Genomic DNA, 26,113 nt, shown 5'->3' with positions numbered 1-26,113 from the left:
TCAAGATAAAGCACTTGGATGGCTACAATCGTTCCTAGCGGATCGCACCCAATCAGTTCGCCTGGGTGATTATACATCCCCCCCACGACCTATAAAATACGGAGTTCCTCAGGGGGCATCGTTGAGCCCAACTTTGTTCAACGTGTTCGTCTCCTCGTTGGCAACCATCGGCAAAAAGTGGGGTGTCGAAATGTGCTCCTATGCGGATGACACCCAGCTGATGGTTACCATTGATGAAAATGATGACTCCAAAACTAGATTGACGAACTGCCTAACTGAACTGGCAACTTGGATGCAGGACCATTGTCTTAGACTTAATGCTGACAAATCTGAAATTCTACTGTTCGGCAGAAGCACACATGTCTGGGACAACAGTTGGTGGCCTAGTGATTTGGGCTTGCCTCCTAACCCAACTATAAAAGCTAAAAATTTAGGAATAACACTGGATAAAGATTTATCCATGAAATCTCATGTTTCCATAGTTTGCGGCAGAGGTTTCGGCCTCTTGAAGATGCTTAGACGTCTATTTCCTTGGGTTCCGACAGATTGCAGGAAAACATTAGTCCAAGCTCTACTGATGAGCAGGTTGGACTACGGTAATTCACTGTTTGTGGGAATGGCAGACTACCTATTTTCCAAATTGCAGTTGGTTCAGAATGCCGCTGCCAAAGCCATCTGTAATAAAAGGAAATACGACTCAGCAAAAAAATGCATGCGTGAGCTCCACTGGCTCCCAATGAGACAGCGAGCCACTTTTAAACTGTTGTGTATTTCTCACAAAGTCCTTCACGATACAGGCCCCATCATCCTACATGACAGGATTAGATTCCACAAACCCTCTAGAAACCTACGATCTATGACCTCAGGAAGAGCATCTATCACCCGAGCTCGGACTGTCAGGATGGGAGAGAGGGCCTTCTCTCACATTGCCGCAACAAAGTGGAACGAGTTACCTCCTAAACTCAGAACTACTGACTGCTTCCTTTCATTTAGGAAACAACTAAAAACATTCCTTTTTCCCAGGCCAGATCAATAATTTCCAATTACTGCTGTCATCAAGTCACTTGCAATTCTTTCTCAGCGCCGTGATGTCCTTTCAGGATGAATGTTAGCGCTTTACAAGTAAAATAAATACAAATACAAATACAAATACCCAGAGATAATGTGTTAACATGACCAGAAACTGACAGGCTTTATGGTTGTTGTGAGTTCTGGCAGCTCTTAGCCACACGTGCATACTCATCAGAAACTCAAATTATTGTTTTTGAAGGCACTACTGTAAGCGGATTATAGTGCAGAATGGAAAAAACAAAACAACCCTACACAGGACCGGAGTCTGTGTGCCATGTCAGTTAGACAAGTGACCTTCCATTCCTGGTGCTTTGCAGTCGTTTTTAAAATCTTCTTAGAGTTTCTTGTTGCTCAAATGGGTGTATTTCTGATATTTATATGTTACCCTTGTCTTCATTCCTTTTTTTTGGTCACGAGAAAGTGTCACTCATAGTCGTTGAAAATGTCACTCATAATTACACTGAAATTATGAAAATGTCACACATAGCAATCTGAAACCTTGGCAGCTATGTCTATTCACCATACCACATACTTCCAATACACAAATACACTACACGATCCCACAACTAACAATTCCAATTCAAACCACATAATTCAGCTACAAACAACCCAGGTCAAACAGGATTACTTTAGAAGCCATCCCAGAGTCATTGGATGATCATCCAACTACCTTAGAAGTCATTTACACGTCATCAGACATCATCAAGCTCTTGAAGTCATCAGCAAGCTGCAGAAGCTCAGCCTGAGGATGACTTGAAAATGAGTATCTGATGACTCTAGTAGGTGTCATTATTCATGATGATTTAAGGAGGACGTGAAAATTAGTATCTGCTGACTTCAGAAGGTGTCATTATTCCTGATGATCTGAGGATGACTTGTAAATGACTCTCCGATAACTTTACAGGATGACATTGTTCCTGATGACTTTGGGGTGATTTGAAAATAAGCATCTGAATACTTCAAAGGTACTATTGTGTTTTCAATAAGATGTTTTTGCGTCTGGTGATTTTAACAAGAACCACTTTGGTTTCAGTTTTCCAGAAAAATGCAAACTGTTGGATGATTGCACAATGAATTGCAGATAAACGTCTGACCTCCTGCAGCTGGGAGCCCCAAAACCCAAACACACCCTGAACCCCCAAATTAACCCTTGCACCCCAAAACTCAAACACACCCTGAACCCCAATATTAACCCTTGCACCCCAAAACCCAAACGCACCCTGAACCCCAATATTAACCCTGGCACCCCAAAACCCAAACACACCCGGAACCCCCAAATTAACCCTGGCACCCCAAAACCCAAACACACCCTAAACCCTAAAATTAACCCTGGCACCCCAAAACCCAAACACACCCTAAACCCTAAAATTAACCCTGACACCCCAAAAGCCAAACACACCCTGAACCCCCAAATTAACCCTTGCACCCCAAAACCCAAACACACCCTGAACCCCAATATTAACCCTTGCACCCCAAAACCCAAACACACCCTAAACCCTAAAATTAACCCTGGCACCCCAAAACCAAAAACGCACCCTGAACCCCAATATTAACCCTTGCACCCCAAAACCCAAACACACCCTAAACCCTAAAATTAACCCTGGCACCCCAAAACCCAAACACACCCTGATCCCCAATATTAACCCTTGCACCCCAAAACCCAAACACACCCTAAACCCTAAAATTAACCCTGGCCCCCCGAAACCCAAACACACCCTAAACCCCCAAATTAACCCTTGCACACCGAAAACCAAACACACCCTAAACCCCCAAATTAACCCTTGCACCCCAAACCCAAACACACCCTAAACCCTAAAATTAACCCTGGCACCCCAAAACCCAAACACACCCTGAACCCCCAAATTAACCCTTGCACACCAAACCCAAACACACCCTAAACCCTAATATTAACCCTTGTACTCTAAAACCCAAACACACCCTAAACCCTAACACTAACCCTGGCACCCCAAAACCCAAACACACCCTGAACCCCCAAATTAACCCTTGCACACCAAACCCAAACAGACCCTAAACCCTAATAATAACCCTTGTACTCTAAAACACAAACCCACCCTCAACCCTAAAATGACCATGTACGCCCTAAAATCCAAAAGCCCTACAAACCCCCAAACTTTTTATGAATGCGGAATGCCGGGAGGCGCTGCTGTGATATGATACTTTCTGTACCCCCAGGCTGCACTTCCTTCATAGAGTATTTCCATAAACACATAGTTTAGTGGAATCCGATTGTTAGACTCTTTAAACAACTGCGGACAGACCTGCTCATGGCCCGAGGAATAGGTCTTGCAAAGGAAAACAAGCGTTGTCGTCATGGTGACTGCCGAATTCACTCCATCACAGTACTAAAATACATTTTTAAAAAGCAGTTGCCTCGAACACAATGCCAAAATAACCTACTGTAAACCATCAGTCTGCCGGCTGGCTGGGACTCGAACCGCAGATCCTCAATGCAGAGCAGCTCTCGCACCTTTTCTTCCTCTAGCAAAAGCCTACGCACATCCGTGAGCGCCGGAAGTGACGTCATTGTTCTGCGGCAAGAACGAAGACAGCCATGAGTGCAATGGCCATTAAAGGGACAGGTGGATTGGCATCGGTCTCTTTATTTTTCCAACTCCACTTCCTTCGTCGATTCCACCGTATACTCAGGTAAGTGCTGCAGATGTTAAAAAAGAGCAGCATCGATCCTCCGCCCTTGGTCCCAGCTGCTCAATTTCCGTCCCAGACCAGCTTCCTCATTTTTCGGAAAGCACGAGTTTTCATTAAGGGGGCAAATTCAGACGCAGCTCCCTGCATGTGTGTGCTTCGTACGTGTTATAATGAATACCTGCGTTGCAATGTGTGTGTATTATGTGTGTTTGATGTTTGTCTGTATCAGCCTGCCTTCTTGTTTAATATGCACCTTTTGTGTTTGAGCATGTGTATTTTTGTGTATGTGTGACGTAGTGCGTGCCTGTGTAAGTTGTGGAAAATTGCAAAACGCCTAAAAAATTTGTTTTACAGCAAGTTCTTCGCCGTAAGGAAAAATAAATTCCTGCCCGGGTATTGTAGGTCCCATGTTGGTTCCAAATGCACCTGCGTGTATTCAAGATTCTCGACCAAATGGAACAGTTTTCGATCTACTGAAAAGTTGTCAATCAAAGAAGGCTAAACACATTTATTTATGTGAATATTGTTGAGCATTACTTGTGTCCTTGCAACTTGTAGTGAGCCTTCATTACTAAATGAATGTGTGCTCTATTGTTGAATCCTGGTCACGTTCCCCAAGCTGTGTAGTGTGCAGAGCAGCACATCTTCTAAAACACTGGCAGTGTTCATGGATGCGTTTCAAAGCATAAGGATAAATGCTTCAAATAACTTAGCCGTTGTAATGCTGGTTCTTTATTTTGTTTGCTATTTGTGTAATTGAAAGGCCTGGTTGCCTGTGGCGATTGAGGTTTACGCCCTATTTAGGAAACGTAGTCCGACGCATTCCAACATCTTGCAATATCTACTTTCGCAAAAAAGGCTATCATTCTGGTTTCGTTCCATGTGCATGCAATGTTTTTAACTCGTTTGTATATATTATTGAGACAGGGCCAATTACTTATTCCCTGTTTGCGCTAATTTACCTTGACCGCTAAGATCTCTGTAAAAATGAAGCCGGTCTTGTTACATCTGCCACTATCGATCCCAGCCATATATTATACAGTTACAACCTGACCTACTGCTAAAGTACTGAGGCAGAGGGATCGAGCCCTGAGATAAATCACATTAATATTTTCTCTCTCTCTCCTTCTCTCGCCCTCTCGCCTTCTCTCCTTCTCTCGCCTTCTCTCCTTCTCTCTCTCTCTCGCCTTCTCGCATTCAACTGCCTCGGATCATGTGTTAAATATTTATAAGGTGGAAGCACGCACAAGTTGCAGTAACGCGTGCCTTCTCCATGATTGAGATCTTATAAGAGGTTTCCCCATGCCCTCTTCTCGTTTGAACTGCGGGTACTGCATGTGTCAACGAGGTATGGGATCCCTTTATGTTAAATTGCATCTCTTACCAAACTTCCAAACACCTCTGGCAAAACACTTATAAGGTCCCAGAGGGGAGACCTATTGGCTATGCCAATGCTTTTGCTTTATGTATTTGCCATTGTAATGCCTTTTGTTTCATTTATAAAGCCATTACATATTGCACAATTAACATACAATACTACTAGCAAAGCTAATATCTTTAGCTTAATAAAAGGTGAAACCTATTGCATTTTTAACGCTTGTCCTTTCATGTTGGGGGTGCCGGAGGGTAGCCGGCATCTGACTCTCTATGCATCTGCGGGGATAGGTAACTTGATTTCCCGTCGCAAACCCCAGTGTCAAAGTTCACTTATTGATAGTTCTTCTATTTCTCTCATAATGCCTCTACTTTGCTATTACTATTTGTCCTGAGCAGCAAGACCTAAGCATACACTCTGGCTCTCCAAAAATAAAGTGATATTAGGTAATTTCCTCAATGGCCTTCAGTGCATGCCCAAACACTTCTCTGTAGTCCACAATCTAGGCATATTAGATAGAAATTGCACCAGGTCAGTGTACTTTTTGGGGTGCTTTTCTTCAATTAAATCTGTTAATCAGTTTGATATGCTTTGTATTTTACCTCTGAAACTTAAACCACACACAAACTAATTCCTAGCAGGACATAATCATGGCTTCATTCAACGTCCTGTTTTTCACTTGCGATCATTCTGTGTGTGTTCGAAAAGATGGTGACTTCCTGCTTTTGGACAATCCTGGGGAAGTTCTTTGTAGATGAAGCTGGTTGGCCAATCACAGAAGAGAGAGATTTTAAAGCTATGATTCTGTTCCAATCATCTGGTAAGCACAATAAGTAAACCTTTATAATGAGTTTGCAACTGCAGGATAACGGTACAAATTACCAACCTGTTTCAGTAAAACCTACATTTGTGATTAATTAATCCAATAATGGACAGTAAAAATGAACATGCATGTCCCCACATATGCCTTGGATTGCTCTCCAGAGACAAATGTAACACTTATGAAAAGGTCTGAAACGTTTAGCTTGTGGCACTACTATAAGGCAGCTATTTTTGGATAAACTTATTTTATTTAGGCAACTTTTTTCAGGAGGTTCAAGTTCAGGCTTACAATGTGTACTGTCTATTAAGGAAAACTTACTTACTTGGTTATGGATAGATTGTACATTTGTCCTTTATTATCAATACCTCTTTATTTATATATTATGGCTAGAGCGTGAAGATATATTGCAAGTGGTCAATGTGTTCTTTTCTGTTTTGAAGTTTATATGTAAATATATATTTTTTTTCTCTTGCTTTTTTTTAGTGAAGAAACAATGTCTAATGATTCAGGATATTTTTCAAGAGATAATTGCAAGCTATTCTGGCACAACAGAGGGTCTAAAACAGGTGTTACTTCAAAGGGCACTGGAGAAAAAGCAGATGTTAATGGACTGTGGCAATCGGAGGAAGCGCTGGTAGACTTAAGAGGGTGTTAGGCGAACTACAAGAGGAAGAAATTGCAGAGAAAAGATGCAAGGACAAAAAAGCCAAGCAGAGTGGACTGGATTATATAAGAGTTGGTAACAAAGCTCATGCTGAAAGCACAACTTCTCAGCCTGGTGATGCAAGTTCGCGGATGAATTTGCAGAAACTTGAAAACCTGGCCCTTTTAGCAGGGATGGCCAGTGTCCTTCATCAAAAATCCACAACTAAAAATGACGCATCAGACCGTGAAAATGAACTTGTCTTGGAGTCCCCGCTTAAATCCAAATATCAAGGACAAAAACATGCCTCCCTTTCACCACGTCATCCTAGAGTAATCAACACTCATTCTGAAAATATAATGGGGCCATTCTGATGTAATCAATAGCCATCCTGAAGCTGTCATAGGATCATCCAGGAATAATCCACACTCGTCCAGAAATTGTCATGGGATCATTCCAGAGTAATCCACTTCCATCCTGGAGCGGTAATAGGATCATCCTGGAATAATTGACAGTCATCCCTAAATTAGCTAGAACCCATCCTGGAGTAATTCTCCCTCATCCTGAAGTTGTCAATTAGTATTCGTGGAGTTGTAAAAGGTAATCACTCCCTGCCAGTAGAAATCATCAGAACACCATCCTACTGTAGTTTTTGTGATGAGTCTAGGTTCGTCATCACATTTACATTTTTTGTCCTACAGGCATACTTCAGGATGGCTTGAGATTCCCCAGATAATTGCAGGAATAGCCTGACTGTAATCATCAGATGAGTCCAGAATGACTCCAGGATGATCTTCCTTTTTGATATGGGAACATACATCCACTCCACTACACACAAACAAAATAAGTTTTAAAAAACAATATAATTTACAACGCAATAATTTACAACGCACATAGCTCTAACTTCAACAAATGTGAGATCGATTGAATTGCAAATGCGTGTCAGCTTGTCTCAGTTGTACAAACGTGGCATGGGGAACACAGCTCGAGCTTTAAGCTAAATTCCAAGATACTGTTATCCGCACTGAAAGTGGAATCCATTGTGACACTTGGGAGACCCCTATCGAAATGCGAAAGGATTTTTTTGTATGCATTTGAAGGAATAAACATCAATGAAAAGTCTGCCTAACTTCAGGAATCACTATGCAGCCCATACCCAGGTCCATACTCTAGTCCTGCGTTTTTTTCTTTGAATTCTTGGACTAGTTTATTCCATTATAATAAAACACGACTATAATTCCCAGAAATCAAAGTTTTAAAAAAATGGACTGAAGCAGCACATTATGTATGGACCTGGGAATCTTGGCAGATCGGCTGCCGAGTTCTCGTACGCCTGGAGCAGAAAAAGAACTTGTGGCAAAAATGACGCCGAGTATGAAGTCCCTTCTCAGATGCCTTCCTTATGTGAAGGCACAATCTGATGATAAGGAGGCTTACCTCTGTGATCGGTGTGTGCTGTAACGTCCCCTGCCTGCAACGGGAGAAGTTCTGCAGCAACACAGACAGCACAACAACGCATTCCATTCACAGCACACCTCCAGATCACCCCACACCCTCAAAGCATGGCACGCAGGATGTGCAGGTTCTGAGCACTCAGCACAATACAGCAGTATTTTTTCCATTTCCATGGCAAGGTTAGCCTACCATTTTTTTTCCACAATCTTTATTTAGAACAACAACATGAACAGTCCCCGGACCCAGTGCCATAGGTGAGCTGTCCCGAAAGGGCTACCCAAAGAAAGGGTCGATTGACGACCCCCGTTGTTGGTTCGTACGATCTGTACAATAATATGCTCCGCCGGTTCGCTTGTGTCGAAAGAAAAAAAGACAGAAATAGACGAAGCAGCTAAGGCTACAACTATCTTCCCCATGTGAAGTACAACTGTCAACTTTATTTTCCTGTTGTCCCACTCTCAAAAAACGTTTTCGGTTACTGATCTAAAATGTTCTTTTAAAAAATATACGTAATGTTGCGATTAAAGCAGCCGGCAGATATTTTGTCTGGAATCGTGGCACTCTCTATACCTGCAGTGCAGCTGCGTTTTGTTCTTTAGTGTTTCGCATTGAACTAAGTAAGGTGTTTATGTTTCCCTTTTATGCAACAGAAACCATATTATTTTTTTATGGATAATAGCCAGGTTCACATCGACCGTGACTTAGTGCGTCCTTCAGATTCCTGTAAATGGCATGTTCTTAAACACAGACTGGTAATCGGTTTCGCTTTCACATAATATAACGTGTATTTGTAATGCGCACCTATCACCCGAGGGCAGGGATCTTCGAACTGAGGGCAGCGCCCCCCCCCCGGAGCACCTCAAGTTATCAGCATTATGCCGATAATAGTGCTTTGTTTCGAGTGGAAATAAATAAGCGGCAGTAAGCCGCTCAGTAATGGGCCATCACTGTAACATCTATTGTCATTTCTATCCTAGCTGGGGGTATGTGTGGGAAATATTCGTCAACACCCCACGTTCTAATAATCACACTGTTAAGATTGAAAGATACTCCTTTTCAAACATTTTTACCAACCTCTAGCATTATTTCTTCAACTCCTCTGCCAAGGCGCCTGAAAGGCGTCTGTCCCCTCTCTCACCCCAAGCCAGTTCCCTAGTTTCACCAAACAAGGTGACAACTGCAGGGATAGCTTCCATGTATGCCAGGGCAACAGGCATACATCTAAACTTTATGCCTGTGAAGCTATAGTTGCCAAGTTTTGAAATTACTTATGTGTGACATTTCCATGGGTTCCGTGTACTTGTGTTTAGTATCCCTAATGCATTGTGTGTGACACTGAGTGGTGATTTCAGAGGAGGACGCCAGTAGTGCTCTTCCAGTGATATCAAATTCACAAATTAATTAATGCAGTATTAATAGTATAAAAAACTGCCTTAAAATAGTGCAACTCTCCGGGGGTACTTATGCAAGAGCAGTGTAGCAGCCTAATAACCACAATACAGGAGTTTTCAGGCCAGGTCTATAGTTCCTGGAGCTTGTATGTTATACCAGATATATACTTTGGCTACACCAAAGACAAGTGGGAACATCTGTGCCACTTTTTCAAGGGACTGACATCAGAGACTGGTAGCACAGGGAAACTTTGACACACAGGGCAGGAAACCCTTATATCCGTGCAAAGTTTGTTTGTGCGAGAAGTATGCAGTGTGGAAATATGGCGTGTATGAGAGCCCTGGCCAGGCTGCATTCTTGCATTCCAGGTCTTTTAGGACTCTTGCTTATCGCTTCATCTTCTCAGTCGTGCTCTAGCACTAGGACAAGGGCATGTTCCCTATCTATTTGGAAACGGTTTCACTCTCTGTTGGTTTATCTGACCTGAAGGGCAGTTCCCAGTGTAATTACAGGTAAGGGTCTGCCCCGTTTCTTGGCTATGATATTCCTGAAAAAAAGACGTAAGAGGCGTATCCAAGGCAACCACACCTATCCTCGACACAGGTCTTTCCTTCGAGCCCCAAGGTGACTGTTCGCTCTATAGTGAGCATTTTTTTACACGACCACTTTGAGAGCACCTCCAGCAATCTAAGAAGAGATGAATGGACCTCTAAATGAGTGATCTTCTGTTTCACTCGAGCAAGGACTGAAGTACGTCACTTTAACCCAAGATGCGTGGCAGTTGGCAGGGCTGGGTAGCAGGCATAAACCTAACATGCTGAGATACAATAGTGACTTAAGCCCTGATGTTATAAGGAGAGCCCCAAATCTCATTGACCCCTGGCAAATCCAGAGAACGAGCAAGAGTTTCAAACTGCTGTACAAAATGGCTAAAAGACATTGGTATAGCCAATAGCTCGCCCATAGGTGAGATCTATTGTCCTTGCCAAGGCTTGTTGAAATAGCTCGCCCATAGGTGAGATCTATTGTCCTTGCCAAGGCTTGTTGAAACAGGGACTTGTGAGAATGCACATTAGAATTAGGCTTGGGTGGAACTCACATAGTTTAACTCCGACGAATTCTGTGGAGTTACAAAAAAAACTCTGCAAGATTCCACAGAATTTTGCCAACGGACGAAAATAGTCACGTCGTGCTGACCGTGCAGGGTAACATAGCGCCAGAAGTTTGTTCCGTGCTGAAAAATCAACACAAACTGCACCCAACGACCGGCCAGAGTGCGCAGCTTCTCGAGTTGATTTTGCTGCTGGACAAGTAGATTTTCTGCTTGAGCTGTAGCTTTCTGACTGTGAACGGTCATGACCTCCCTTGAGTCCCTACGTTGGAGAAATGTCACCTGGTGCCTTCCTAGAGACCGAAAATCCCACTTGCGTTCACCACCGTACCATTTGGAAGCCACGTGCGAGAAAAAACTGGGCCACGCGGCGACTGGCAGAATTTGTCCGGAACTCTGTTACAAGCATAATGTGGAGTGGAAAACTTTGTGGAGTGGATTATATCACCCAACTCTACTAAAATATAAAATATACTATTGTCAATCTATTTAAATCAAAGCAGGGCCAGACATGTATTATTTTGCAGACTAAGTGGCTGTGTTTCAGTATTGTTCAAGCTTCACAGCTGAAAAAAGAGGGGAAAACATGCATCTGTAGCAACACTTAGCCAAGGCCAAGTGTTATATTCTGTATAACCAAAGTGTCCTGTATCTTTAATCCTTTCCCTTTAACTGCATGTGCCATATTATGTTTCCTCTTATGTTCTGTATTCTGAACAGAGCTTTCCTTACACAGCATTCTGCACTGTTTGTCAGTTGTAACCTGGACATTGCTGCACTAAGACTTGATGCTGTGCTGAACAATAAATCTTCTTTAAAACCCAACTTTTCCTGGATTACTACAAAATTTGGCGACGAGGACAACCCTACTCCAGCCATCTTGAGCACAGGAGCGGCGTTTGGACCCATTACTGCAATTCTGAATTAATTTGGATATTTTTAACAATTTTTCTGGCTCCTCATTTGTTAAAGGAACTTTTAATTATCTCTACACCTGGAAATATTATCCACGAAGGATTTATGTATTTGAGATGTTTTAAATTACTTTGGACTCATCTTATCATCGTGTGCATCTTTTGAGTATCGATTAGTCTCAACACACTGCACTCCGCGGTTCCATTCTACTCGTCACAACATCTTTTCTACTTGACAACCCCATGTCATGCTGATGCCTGGTAACCGCTGATTGTTTCCACACCATCACCCAACGTGTAATCTCATTCTAAGAGTACGTGGAACGAATGAAGCACCATTCCCCTGCTGTGAGGTAGACGAAGGAAACGTCACCCGGAGCGTGTAGAAGACGGAAGCTACTGCGCAGTGCGAGCAGCATTTTCATTAAGGAAACGTCATCGCGCAGTCCCAGGAATCATCACGTGACGCGCGTCACGCTACGTGCCTCTATTTTGTTTATTTCTGTTTCCTAGCAACCACCTCACCGAAATTATTCGCAAATTAATGCGAACATCTTCAATTTTAAGCAGCGCTTTTACTTTTCTTCAACTATTTCAAAGCAGCGCTTCTACTCTTTACAGTTTACAGTTTTATTTCTTGATTCACATATTCGTGTTTATTTTGATGCATTTTTTGTCATATGTGTGAGTATGAAAGGGGTAGGCCCTTAAAACTCAGGACCTGGGTCCGTTGGGCAGTACAAATGAGGATGGTCTGAGTATGGCAAATGTAATATACATATATATGCAAATTCAGATAGAACCATGTTCACCTTTAAAGTTGAAAACAATCAAAAAAGAATTTAATTTTTTGTTTTTCTTTCTGGCGTTTTATTCATTCATAGCCAAAATTGTGTAGAACAATTTATGATAAAGACATGTAATTGTTGCATCATTACATTCCGTATTCGAAATCGGTGCTCTCTGTGAAAAGGGAAGGGTAGGTGAATAAGTGAGGGGGACAGAGTAAAGGTGTTGTGACATAAATAGTTGCATCCAAGTTAAAAATGAAAAAACCTCTACAACCAGACTAATGGGCAAAGGTTCCCAATTTTACATCACGCATAGATTTATGAGAATACATCTCTTAATTAGCTCCTATGGTGTGTCAAGGAAAAACAGCGTATTTCTACGTTTCGACCCCTGATACGCAAGAAGGGTGATTCACAGCCTCATGTTGGGGTCTTCGTCAGGAAGAGGAAAGAGAGCCTACATCAGCCGACGGTCATTGAATGTGCCGTCTGCAGGAGGGGCTTGCAAATGCTCCAATGGAATTAGTGTGCCGGCGAAAACTAGGCACAGGTAGATCTGTCCTCGATGGGGATGATTTATCTTGCAGGGTTGATTGTCAATGCCACCCTGTTGCTCCAAACGCGTATTCAATCGCGGTGGGAATCTCAATGCCGGTACGTTTTACTTCTTAAATGCGAGCGCGCATCAGCGCTATTACTTCTCCGGCAGCCTGCATCCGAAGAGACTCGCATATGATCTTCAAAACCTGAGGAGCTCCAGCCAGATTCTTTGAAAAACTTTGGTATTTTATTACTTCATTCCTACAAGTACATTAACTATTCATTAATTTTGAAAGACTTTGGTAATTTTTTTTATTACTTCATTTCAACAAGTACATTAACTGTTCATTATTTCATTTTATTTACACATACTAACTGGAACTTTTTCCTTTCTTTTATTGCGTTACGTTCTTTGCAAGTACTTTTAACTTCTTTCATTGTGCTATATAATTGCTCATTTAGTCCACTGTGTAAAATGTTTTCACTATTATAATGCAGTTTGACCCTCCTGTAAATTTTTGCAAATTAAGGGTGATCCTCCCATGCCTTGGTCAAGGTGGAAGGAAGAATTTTTCAACTATATGAGAGCTATAGATGGAGAACGTATGGGAGCAGAGAGAAAATTAAGTATTTTACTGCATTGTTTAGGGTCCGAAGGACAAGACATTTTTAGAACTTTACCCCAGTTATCAATTCCCACTGGTAGTGGTGATACTATGAATGTTTATACTGAGGCTCTTGGTAGATTAGAGAAAAGGTTTAAACCCACGGCGAATATTGCTTTGAACTGTTTCAAATTTTATACTAGGGCACAAAAACAAGAAGAATCTTTTGATGATTTTCTCACGGCTTTAAGGGCTCTAACTTTACATTGTAATTTTGGAGCCATGTCGGATAAAATGATCCGTGATCAGATCATTGTTCATGTCAAGAACAAGAAGGTTCAGGATAAATTGTGGTGTATAGGTGACCCTAATTTGGAAGAAACCATTGCTATTGCCAAATCCACTGAGATGTCAGAAACATTGATGGACATTGTTGTTAAACAAAGTTCCAACACTAGCAAAAATAACACTGAAGAAGAAGTATGTCTTGTTAAACCCAAAGTAGAGGCCAAAAATTATACTCCTACTCAAGTGAGAGCGAAAAAGTCTTATAGTTCCAATAATAGAAGAACAGATTTTTCTTGTAGTCCTGTGTCATGTTATAGGTGTGGAAGCAAATCACACATTGCTTCTTTTCAAGGTTGTCCTGCTTTGAACAAAACATGTAATATTTGTGGAAGAATTGGACACTTCAGTAATGTGTGTAGAGAAAAACGTTTTAATGCCCAGTCACGAGCAGGACAATCACATGCACCCTCTAATACTATTACTCCTACAAAAGTATCTTCCATTAATATGGTTGATGAAGTAAAACAAGATCTTGACCGTGGTTATGTGGTTTCTATTGTCCAAAGTGGGTGTATAGTTTTAACCAGTAAGACATTTCCAAAATGTGTTTTTCAAGTTTTTACTATTGATATTGAACTTATGGTGGATTCTGAGTCTCCATGGACCATAATTACTAAGGAATACTTTAATGAAAAATTACAAACTGTGTGTGATATTTCTACCTTACAACCTTCGGATATTTTTGCAGAAGGTTTCAATGGGAACAAGATCGATATTGAGGGATTTTTAAAAGTACCACTAAGTTTTAGAGGTAGATCAACTCTTATCAAATTATACATTGCTGTGAAGGGAGTCAATGTTCTGGGTTGGCATGACCAATGGGAACTTGGTATCAAATTAAATCCACAGGCCAAGGATCCCATTTCGCTTTGTAGTGAGCAAGAAATTATAAATTCTATTTGTTTTAGTGATGAAAGTAAAAATGATATTTCATTTTGGAGCAACAAATTTGACAAAGTTTTCTGTGAGCGGTTAGGGAAATTGGAAAACTTTTCACATAAGATTGTAATGAAGGAAGGAGCTCTTCCTGTTAAACAAAAACTAAGAGGACTTCCTTTAAATGTCAGAGGTGAGTTAAAGGAAATGTTGAATGATTTACTGAAAGACAACATTACAAAACCCATTGAATCGTCGGAATGAGTTTCACCCATAGTTTTAGTGCGAAAAGCCGATCAGAAATTGAGTTTGCATTGATTTGAGGGCTCTAAATTCCAATATTATTATTGATTGTCATCCACTTCCAAACATAAATGAACTTGTTTCTCTTTTTGATGGTGCGCAGATCTTCTCCACGTTGGACCTTAGGTCTGCGTATCATCAAATTGAACTTACTGAAAATTCCAAAAAGTATACAGCCTTCATCACTCCCATGGGTCTTTTCCAATACAAAAGAATGCCTTTTGGGTTGGCTTCGGCAGCCTCCGTTTTTCAACGGGTTATGTTTCAAATTTTTAGAGACCTTGATTCGTTCGTAAAGTGTTTTCAGGATGACATCTTGATTTTCTCCAAAAATGAGATGGAACATACTTCACACTTGAATGAAGTGTGTAGTAGGTTGGAAAAGTATGGTCTCGCTATCAAAGCACACAAATGCAAACTTTTTAAGAAATCTGTTGAGTACCTGGGACACACGTTATCTGGGGAAGGTTTAATTCCGAAGAGATCGAATGTTGAAGCCATTCTCAATGCTCCAGCTCCCAACAATAAGGAACAACTGCTGTCCTTTTCGGGCATGTGTGAATACTACAGCAAGTTTGTAGTCAATTTTGCTACAAAAATGGAACCATTAAGAAAATTATTGAGGCAAAGTAATGAATTTGTTTGGGAAGCTGAGCAAGATAAAGCTTTTACTGAAATTAAGCATGATATTGTCAATTTGCCAACTTTGAAACCTTTTAGAATGGGCAAGAAATGTATCATCACCACTGACGCAAGTTTGTATGGATTAGGTTGTGTGCTATCTCAGACGGATGGTGTCATGGAATGGAATGTGGCTTTTTCATCTAGGACCTTGAGTGAGACAGAGCGCAGGTATGCTGTTATTGAACGGGAACTGCTTTCCTGTCTGGGCCATTGAACATTACAGAATTTACATATGGGGCAGCAAGTTTGTTCTGAGAACTGATCACAAACCGCTTGTACATATTTTATCGGTTGGTGGAGGTTGGAACTCCACGGCAAGGATTGCACGGTTCGCATCAAAGTTACAGGAATATAATTTTACTGTGGAATACATCCCTGGAAAAAAAAAATTCACTGCTGACTGTCTATCACGTCTTCCTTGTAGTAGTCAGGAAGACAAAGTCAACAGTATCAGTGAATTTGATTTTGTATTAAATTTATCTGATGTGGTTTCTCCTCAGTATGAAGATATCACTGAACAGTTTTGGATGAAATGTCAAAATGAGGATGAGAAATTAGTAATGTTAAAAAGTTATCTTTTTAAGGGTTGGCCCAATAAAACCAGTGTCAGGGATGATTTACTTCCTTTCTATAATGTGGCTGATGAGTTGTGTTGTGAAGGTGAATTAATTTTCAAATCTGGAAAATGCATCCCGCCAGTTGGCTCCAAGAGTTGATTCTTAAGTTAGCGCACAGAACTCATCCTGGGATCTCAGCCATGAAGCGTTTAATAAGATAAAATTGTTGGTGGCCAGGGATGGACAGGTATATTGACCGCACAGGTAGAGAATGTAACGAATGTTGTACCAAAGATAAAATGTTAAAGTTTATGTCCCATCCCTTAAAACTGTGAAATGGCCTGAGTTTCCTTGGAATAAAATAGCTTTTGATATTTCAGGCCCTTTCCATATTTTACCAGAAGCCACACGTTTTGCACTAGTTATGATTGACTATCATTCTAAATGGCCAGAAGTAAAATTTGTAGCTAAGGTGACTTCTGAAGTTGTTTTTACTTTCTTTAAGGAAGTTTTTGCAAGGGAAGGTTGTCCTGTGTTAGTGTCGGACAATGGCGTACAGTTAGTTTCATCTGAGATGAAGTCATTCTTACAAACTTGCAATATTAAACACATTCGGACATCTCTTTATGAACCACATGAGAACGGACAGGTCGAACGCTTTAACCGTGTATTGAAGAGTTTTGTTACTGATGCTATTAAGGAAAAAGGTAATTGGTTGAATGTACTTGGAGAGAAGCTTTGGACCTATCGCATAACTCCCCATACCACCACAGAGGTTAGTCCTTTCAAATTACTTAAAGGTAGAGATCCTGCATCAAACATTTGTCCCTGGTGGTTTAAAGAAAGATGTAAAAGTTTAGGAGAGGATGAAGTTGATATCCAAAGTGTTGCGAATAGAGTTAGTTGTAAACAAAGTAAATCAGCTATGTGGTACAACAAGAAGTGGAAGACAAGAGGACATAAATTGAGTGTGGGTGATTGGGTCAGGATTTTGAAACCTTTCATGGTTAGCAAAGGAATACATAAATATGGTAGACCAATTCAAGTTAAAAGAGTTTTCAGTAATTCTATCATCACCCAAGATGGCAAGGTCTGGAATTTGAGCAAGGTTGCAAAATGTCCAACACAAAATGGTGTACAATTCCAGTATCAAAGTAATTCTGGCCAATGTGACAATCCAGTGGTAAGACTAGTTCGAGTTCCTTTTCTGACTCAGTAGCATCAAGAGTCAAAGATGATATGCATGTCAGACAAAGACCTTCTACTTTACAGGATTTTGTATAATTAATATTTGTTTATTCTTTTAATGAGGGAGATGTGGTATATTCTGTATAACCAAAGTGTCATGTATCTTTAATCCTTTCCCTTTAACTGCATGTGCCATATTATGTTTCCTCTTATGTTCTGTATTCTGAACAGAGCTTTCCTCACACAGCATTCTGCACTGTTTGTCAGTTGTAACATGGACATTGCTGCACTAAGACTTGATGCTGTGTTGAACAATAAATCTTCTTTAAAACCCAACGTTTCCTGGTTTACTACACCTAGGCTCGCCAGACATCATTCTTCTCCATTATAGCATGTGGAGTGAGAGAGATTATTTAATGAAAACATTATTTTGCACCATCTTCCAGTTGACATGTAACAAAAAAATTTGCATAATTGTAATGCTATATTACATTTTTAAAGAAGGAGGCTGCATTTAAAAAAAAAAATGTCATACTGTAGGAAATTCAAATACTTATTTTCATGGATCCATACACATCTAGCTGCCACATTCTCCTTTTCTCCCTCACATGCACATATCGATGCTAACCCATACCTGATTTTATACTTAGCTTTTTAGGTCTCGCCTAGCTATTGCGTAAGCAGTCGCTATGCGAGAGATTTATAAGAGGCAACAGAAAAGTCTACCAAAGACCTTTGGAATGCACATTATAGCCAGTGCATGTGAGGCATTCAAGCGCGAAGCTGGCATCTGGACTGCTTTCGCCAGCGCGCGCTCGGCCTCACTTTTCGTTATCACTCACACCCCATATGCTCGTTCCCTCCCACCCTTCCTTTGATGTCCCCATCAGACTTCAAAGGAATGCGCTCCCGAACTTGCTGGCCTCGCAAGGCTGCCGCTCCCTCGCCCCCCGCGTGCACATCTCACTGCACCATTTGTCTGTGCCTCGGCATCAGACTTCAAAGGAATGCGCTCCCGCCCCGCCCCAGCAATGCCGAGAGCTTGTTGTTTTTCTTGCCCCCTCCTACTCACACATTCACATCCAGGTGAAAACTGCTTCCCTTGCCTTTGGGAACCCGGAGTAGTCCTCTCTTCAGATCCCACCCAACCCTCTCTGGACATCCTTAAATTAATTCCCAGAAGCATCGCTCTGACTTGAACCTCACGCTTTCTACGGGCAGCTTGCTTCTGGTTGAACTTTTTTTCTTCCGGTGTGCTCACCTCTTTGGTACGACACAGCGGCCCATCCAGGCGAAGCGCTACCCCTCCCACTCGTTATTTTATCCCTCCACTCACCATTGTATCCCCCAGCCTACTTCTCTGTTCCTCCCCACCCAATATGGGCATCTACATACTTTTCTCAAGTTGCATTTTCGCAGGTTCTCTGCTCGAACAAAATTTATTTTCTGCATTTGAATGTGCTTATACCTACAGAATGAAGTGAACAGTGATTATATCATCGCATCTTTTTCGTCTTTTTTTTCTCACAGATCCTGCAGGATCTGCATAGGGAATAGCTCTATAAGGCGAGACCTAGTGGCTTTGCCATTGTGTGTTTCTGTAGATACTTTGTTTCCCATACATGTCTAAGGAACAGCTATGGGTGGAACTTGATGGAACTATGTCACCTGCCAGTGCCCTCTGCGTACGTCTTTTGCTGCCCCTTTGTTGCTTGGCACAGTTCCTCTTCTCGTGCCCTCTCTATCCCATTGCTGCTCTCTGCCTGTGCCCTCTACTCTTCCGAGCCTTGCTCGCTTTGTTCTGAGGCCCTCCATCCAGTGTAAGAGCGAGTATTGGAACCTAGCCATCTTTGCACACCCCACACTATCCTTAGTCCGCTATCTATCTCCCTCACTCTATCTATCTATCGCCCTCACTCTATCTATCTGTCTATCTATCGCCCTCACTCTATCTATCGCCCTCACTCTATCTATTTATCTATCGCTCTCACTCTATCTATCTATCGCCCTCACTCCATCTATGTATTGCCCTCACTCTATCTATCTGTCTGTCTGTCTGTCTATATATCTATCTATCACCCTCACTTTATCTATCTATCGCCCTCACTCTATCTATCGCCCTCACTCCTATCTATCTATCTATCGCCATCACTCTATCTATCGCCCACACTCTATCTATCTATCTGTCGCCCTCACACTATCTGTCGCCCTCACACTATCTGTCGCCCTCACACTATCTATTGCCCTCACTCTATCTATCGACCTCACTCTCTATCTATCGCCCTCACTCTATCTATCCATCGCCCTCACTCGACCTATCTATCTATCTATCCATCGTTCACCCTCACTCTATCTGTCTATCTATCGCCCTAACTCTATCTATCTATCGCCCTCACTCTATCTATCTATGGATCGCCCTCACTCTATCTATCTGTCTATCGCCCTCACTTTATCTATGTATCGCCCTCACCCCATCTATCGCCTTCACACTATCTATCTATCGCCCTCACTCTATCTCCCTCCCTCCCTCTATCTCCCTCCCTCCCTCTATCTCCCTCCCTCCCTCTATCTCCCTCACTCTCCCTCCCTCTATCTCCCTCACTCTATCTATTACCCTCACTCTATCTATCTACCGCCCTCACTCTATATATCGCCCTCACTCTATCTATCCATCTTTTGCCCTCACTCTATCTATCGCCCTCACTCTATCTATCGCCCTCACTCTATCTATTTATCTATCGCCCTCACTCTATCGCCCTCACTCTATCTATCGCCCTCACTCTATCTATCTATCTATCTATCACCCTCACTCTATCTATCTATCTATTGCCCTCACTCTATCGCCCTCACTCTATCTATCGCCCTCACTCTATCTATCTATCTATCTATCTATCTATCGCCCTCACTCTACCTATCGCCCTCACTCTATCTATCTAGCTATCTATCTATCTATCGCACTCACTCTATCTAACTATATATCGCCCTCACTTTATCTATCTATCGCCTTCTATCTATCATCCTCACTCTATCTATCGCCCTCACTCTATCTATCTATCTATCTATCACCCTCACTCTATCTATCGCCCTCACTCTATCTATCTATCTATCGCCCTCACTCTACCTATCGCCCTCTATCGCCCTCACTCTATCTATCTAGCTATCTAACTATCTATCTATCGCACTCTATCTATCTATTGCCCTCACTCTATCTAACTATATATCGCCCTCACTTTATCTATCTATCGCCTTCTATCTATCATCCTCACTCTATCTATCTATCGCCCTCACTCTGTCTATCTATCGCCCTCACTCTGTCTATCTATCGCCCTCACTCTGTCTATCTATCGCCCTCACTCTATCTATCTATCGCCTTCACTCTATCTATCTATCGCGCTCACTCTATCTATTGCATCACCACAGCATCACTCAGCACCACCACCGCATCACTCAGCACCACCACCGCATCACTCAGGGGCACCACAGCATCACTGAACGCCACAGTATCACTCGTCGCCACCACAAAATCACTTAGCTCCATCACAGCATCAATCTGTGCAACCATTCAACAACAGCTGGTTCAAATATGTTCTCTCAATGTTTCAAGCTTCATTACAAATGTCACAAAAAGATGTTAATATTTCACTTCTGTTCTTGGATTTTCGTCACAATAAAATACACTGAACATAATCTTCACAAAAGTTATTTACAAAAGTTTAAGCTATTGTCATTATAAATTACAATAACTTATTTAAGTATTAATTATTTAAAAAAAATAAGCCATTGTTATTTGTGACATCAATACATCTAAGTCACGTAAATACAACACATATTGCATTACAAATGCTATAGGTGTCACATTTGCGAAATTAAAACTATTGGCATTGTAAATGACAAAGCTATTAATTTCGTTATTTTCAAAACCAACACATAAATACAAAATTTGTCATTTACAATACCAATGGCTCAAACTTTCCTAATGTGAGACCTATTGCATTGCAAATGCTTGTTGGTACTTGTAGTTCTGTCGGTGCTGTTATCCATAATGCAAAGAAAATCATAAAGAAAGAACTGCTCCAGATCAATATTTTCCTTGGCCCATACGAAGCTTTCTGCACTAGATCAAAAGGCACACCTTCTAAAAAAAAAATTAAAAAAACACTAATCTTATGGTGTGTTTATCGTACATGCAGATTATCGGTCTGTGGGATGTGTTAGTGTAGTACTTCTAATTTGTGGTGAGTAGCAACATCTAGGCCAAGCTTTATGTCTATTGCCTGTCCCATTTATTTTTTGGCTTGGGAAATCTGGTCATCCTTTTGAAAAACCAACTTTGAAAGGTCTTCAACAGAACACAGGCAGATGACTTTTCATTATATAATCAAATTGGGATTTACATCTTAGAAATGCTTCTGATATATTTACAGTTGCTTTTCATGTATTTACGCATGGTAATATATGGTGATTTGATCAGACTCACACATTCAAGAGACGAAACTTGGATATGAACTCCGGTTAATTAGATGTCAAATTGTAACCAGAAGACCGTGCCCAGGACCACTGGAATTATGTGGCAGAGGAGGACCAAATTATGTGACAGGGTTATACAAATTATGCAGCAAGAAAAGGCAAAGAATGCAACAAAATGCAGCACATTTTCTGTTTAGTATTACTTTATTATTTTGTCATTTATACAACTGGTAACCTTGTCAGGGAAGAGAGTTCACCTTATTAGTAACAAAGTAACACCCAAATTCAGCAATATGCAAATTGAAGATCACCAGTCAAACTTTGTGAAAAGCGTTCTGGTGCCCCAGGTATGGAGTCACCATATTTTTGGTTACTTTTGATCCTTTTGAGCTAGAAACTATTTTTTTTCTTAAAATCTGCAGATTATCCACCAGATAAAGGATTATGTGGCAAATGAGGCAAATCCATAATTATGCGAAAACAATCCCCACTGCATATTGCCTTTGGGATCTTAGCCTTAACCTGCCACTTGCTTCTACATCAGAAAAAATAAGTGACTTGCTAAATCATCAAGCAGGGATTCACAATTTAGAAATGGGTTCCATTTCTTTATAATCCCTTTCATGTATTTAGGCATAAGGATCATAAGTGCCTAGAATGACCCAATCTATGCTAGTGCCGCAGCTGGAATTAGAACCCAGGTAATTAGATTTCACATCTAGCATCTTAACTTTTAGGCCACATACCACGACTATTGTGCATTGAGATTCAATTCCTAAATATCCATTCATTTTTTGTACTAGAAAAAATGTGTAATTTTTGTCCCTTTTCATGACACATCCCACTATCTTTGTTTCACACTGGCATTAAACTGTGTAAGAAATTGGATTATTATTTAGGGTGGGTGGGCATCTCAAGGAACAGTCATAGCCATTATCATTATAGTCCTCAAAGTCACTAAATTAACGTGAGCTCAATGCCATGGTAGCTACGGCACAGAGCAGACAGGCTTAATTTAGGGCAATGTTTAACGTATTTATGCTGTATACCAAACCAGTAATAAAATCAAAAAGAAAAACAATAAAAATCCTAAACCAAATTAAAACAATACAGAACAATTTAATAAACAAAATAACAAAAATCCAATAGGAGGAACAGGAGATCTGAATTTTTAAAATAGTAAAAGTAGAAATGCAGCTAAAGGCACAAAATGCCAATAATAGTCACTTTTCAAAGTAGACCTAGGTTCAATTTGAGGCTGACCACGATGGAGCACGGTTAGGATACCCCAACCAGGTTTGTCCTGGTCAAAGATTTTACATTCTGATTTAGTCTTTCCAGTCCCAATCCTCCATGGAAGTACACTTCCAAAGTACCCCTAGACCTCAATGGTGGCACTTAGAGGCTCGCAGGCAGGGCTAGCAACAGGGTGTAGTCCCAGTCCAGTTGCGAGTGTTCAACTGGGTACTTCCAAGAAAAGGCCTCTTGAAGATTGACTTCCTGTGTGTCTTATAGTAGCCACACAGGAAGTCAGTCACCCAACACTTAGAGTCCACTTCTTTGTACTGGCTACAAGAGGGAGCAGTTCCACTCCTTCAGGAATCCTCTCATCTCACAGACAGCAGGACCCTGCATCTCCTGATCTTTCTCAGGTCTAGAAAGTGGCCTGATGTCAGTGCCTGGAGGTGGCACATTTATACCGGACACCAGCTAGTGGGTGGAAATGACTCCTGGCTTGACCTATCCCAGTGCCAACCCTATCAACTTTGGGCATTTTCAACATAGCAAATGTCTTCGGCCGCACTGTACTTTGGGTCTGAGGGCTGAGAGTGTGAGTGGGCAGTGTACTATGTTAATCCTTGTTTTCTGCCTCATTGTCACTAAAATCCAGTTTCAGGCAGTCACTGTACCCACAACAAATCCAGAGACAGAAGTCTAGTAAGACAAAAGCATAATCCTTCAGCAACCAGACAGTGAATCCACAAGAATCGTCTTGGAATCTTGTTCTCTCCCATTTGAAGTGTGCCCTAAGGGATATATGTAACCCCATAGACAGAAGGACAGAATGATGGTAGGACAAAAGCAGAGCCCTTCAGCAACCAGGCAGTGGATCCAGAAAAAATGCCTTAGCATCCTCTTCTCTCCCCTATCAATTATGCCCCAAGTGTTATATGTGAACCCAGCAGACCCGTCAAGCAGGATTTGACACTGAAGCAGGACTTGAAACTGTAGTTTTAAAAAGATGTCCATAGTCCCTCCCTGCATATTCTGTAGATTTCAGAGGAGTCATGTCTGCTCATTCAGGTCAGCCTATTGCAGTGGTGGCTGGTGGATTTTGAAAGTGGTGGGCCGAATACTTGAACCCTAGTACAAAGAGCGAGCAAAGCGAGCGAGCCCGAACTGAAACAGGAGGGTGCGCGGGGGGGGGGTGGGTTCTCCCCTAGCAAGAACATTTTGCAAAAACGGATTCAAATGGTGGCTTTTACTCCACATATTTACTGCAAATTGTTGCAAAAACAGTATCCAAATATAGCATTTTAAAGCACAAGTGTGAAAAAACATTAAAAACATATCAACAAAAATGTGCCCAATCCTCTAACCTGTCTACTTGCAAAATGACCCCCAAGCCAAGCACATACAACCAATGGAAACAGGCCCTCCAAGTGTTTTCTACCTGTAACACATCTCTGTCTCTTTACTGTATTGGTTGATGAAGTGATCAAGGCTCACACGAGAGCCGAGGCCAGCGCAGCCCTGTGGACTCTGCACACACAACAGGACAGGTTACCCCCTTCTAAAAAAAACCTCTGCAGATGCAAATGACCTTAATAACTTCCGCCCCATCACCAATCTCCCTTTTCTTTCAAAGATCACAGAAAAATGTGTTGCAAAACAACTCTCCCAACACATTATGGACAATAATCTCCTCGACATGTTCCAGTCGGGCTTTATACAAAACTGCCGCACTGAAACAACCCTGCTGCAAGTGATCGATGATGCGCTGCATATTCTCGATTCGGGGGAATCGTGCCTTCTGATTCTTCTTGACCTCTCTGCAGCTTTTGACACTGTTAATCACAACACCCTCCTTAACATTCTTCAACAGAGAATGGGCGTGGAAGGCACAGTACTCAAATGGTTTGCCTCTTTCCTCTCGGACAGATCCCAAATGATCAAGATTGCAAACAGTCTCTCGTCTCCACTGGTGGTTGGTCAAGGCGTCCCTCAAGGTTCTATCCTCGCTCCCACTCTGTTCAATCTCTATCTGGAACCATTAGGGAACCTTCTAAGCAAATCTGGAATCCTCTACCATCTCTATGCGGATGACACCCAAATCTAGCTCAAGGTGTCTTCCCCTCATGATCTCTCACTAGTCAGCTCTACACTTAATACTATTCACATCTGGATGTTAGTTCACCAACTCATTCTCAATCCCTCCAAAACGGAATTCCTCCTCTTATCTAGCTCTCTCTCCCCGCCTCCTGTTCAATCCTGGATGGATCAATCGAATCTACTCAACAGTAAACCCATCATTGTGGACTGCGCTAAATCCTTAGGTGTCATACTTGACAAAAGACTCAACCTAATCTCACACTTCAACTCCATGGCCAAGAGCGCACGTTATCAACTGCGCCTTTTATGGGGGATTTGTCGGTTCTTCCCAGAGAATGACCTAAAAACCTTGGTCCAATCGCTAGTTCTCTCTAGACTGGATTATTGTAATTCTCTTCTGACTGGCCTTCCCAAATCTCACCCCCCCACCCTCAAATCAGTCCTCCATTCAGCAGCTCGCCTCATTACAGAGTCCAAACGAAGTGACCACATCACTCCTATCCTGTCTTCTCTCCGATGGCTTCCCATCGAGGCTAGAGCTATCTACAAAACAGCGTGCATCACACACAAAGCTTTGCACTCTTCCTCCCCTCGCTATGTGGCGAATAAACTTAAACTGTCTGGAGGCTCAAGACCTTCTCGGAATGCGGAAAAGTTCCTTCTTGAACCCCCTCCTTCAAAAGGGAAAAAATTGTTGGCACAATCGTTCTCAGGTAATGCGGTGAAAATCTGGAACTCGCTTCCTCCTTCGCTCCGTGCCATCACCTCCATCCAGATCTTCAAAGCGGACCTCAAATCTCTTTTATTCCAAAGACACTTTCAGAACTAATTCCCTCCTTCTCAGACCCCACCAAGAAGTTCTTTAGTCATTGTAAATGTATCACAAATATTTTTATTTTTGTTTGTACATCCTGTGCTTGCTGCGTTTGATATTGTGTTCCTTTTGCCTGCGTTGTTTTGATTCTATGGC

General features: G+C 41.7%; 2 protein-coding genes across 6 annotated transcripts in view; one reads left to right on the top strand and one right to left on the bottom strand.

The window, feature by feature from the left end:
- SETD4 (SET domain containing 4) overlaps positions 1 to 3,626 on the bottom strand; it is a 120,278-nt gene extending 116,652 nt beyond the window's left edge. Inside the window, exon 1 of one of the 2 annotated variants that reach the window (XR_013599783.1) lies at positions 3,490 to 3,626. The gene's annotated coding sequence lies outside the window, so the exon portion shown is untranslated. The remainder of the gene's footprint in view (positions 1 to 3,489) is intronic. The other variant, XM_078656897.1, reaches the window with a different exon arrangement.
- LOC144772515 (carbonyl reductase [NADPH] 1-like) overlaps positions 3,602 to 26,113 on the top strand; it is a 102,344-nt gene continuing 79,832 nt past the window's right edge. The window contains exons 1-3 of one of the 4 annotated variants that reach the window (XR_013599784.1): positions 3,614 to 3,738; positions 5,752 to 5,933; positions 6,420 to 7,701. The gene's annotated coding sequence lies outside the window, so the exon portion shown is untranslated. Of the gene's footprint in view, positions 3,739 to 5,751; positions 5,934 to 6,419; positions 7,702 to 26,113 lie in introns of those variants that run through there. The other 3 variants (XR_013599785.1, XM_078656898.1, XM_078656899.1) reach the window with 3 other exon arrangements.

This window comes from Lissotriton helveticus, chromosome 8 (assembly GCF_964261635.1).
Source record: "Lissotriton helveticus chromosome 8, aLisHel1.1, whole genome shotgun sequence".
NCBI lineage: Eukaryota > Metazoa > Chordata > Amphibia > Caudata > Salamandridae > Lissotriton > Lissotriton helveticus.
The sequence above is the reverse complement of the archived record's forward strand: the minus strand, read 5'-3'. Positions and strand labels throughout refer to the sequence as shown.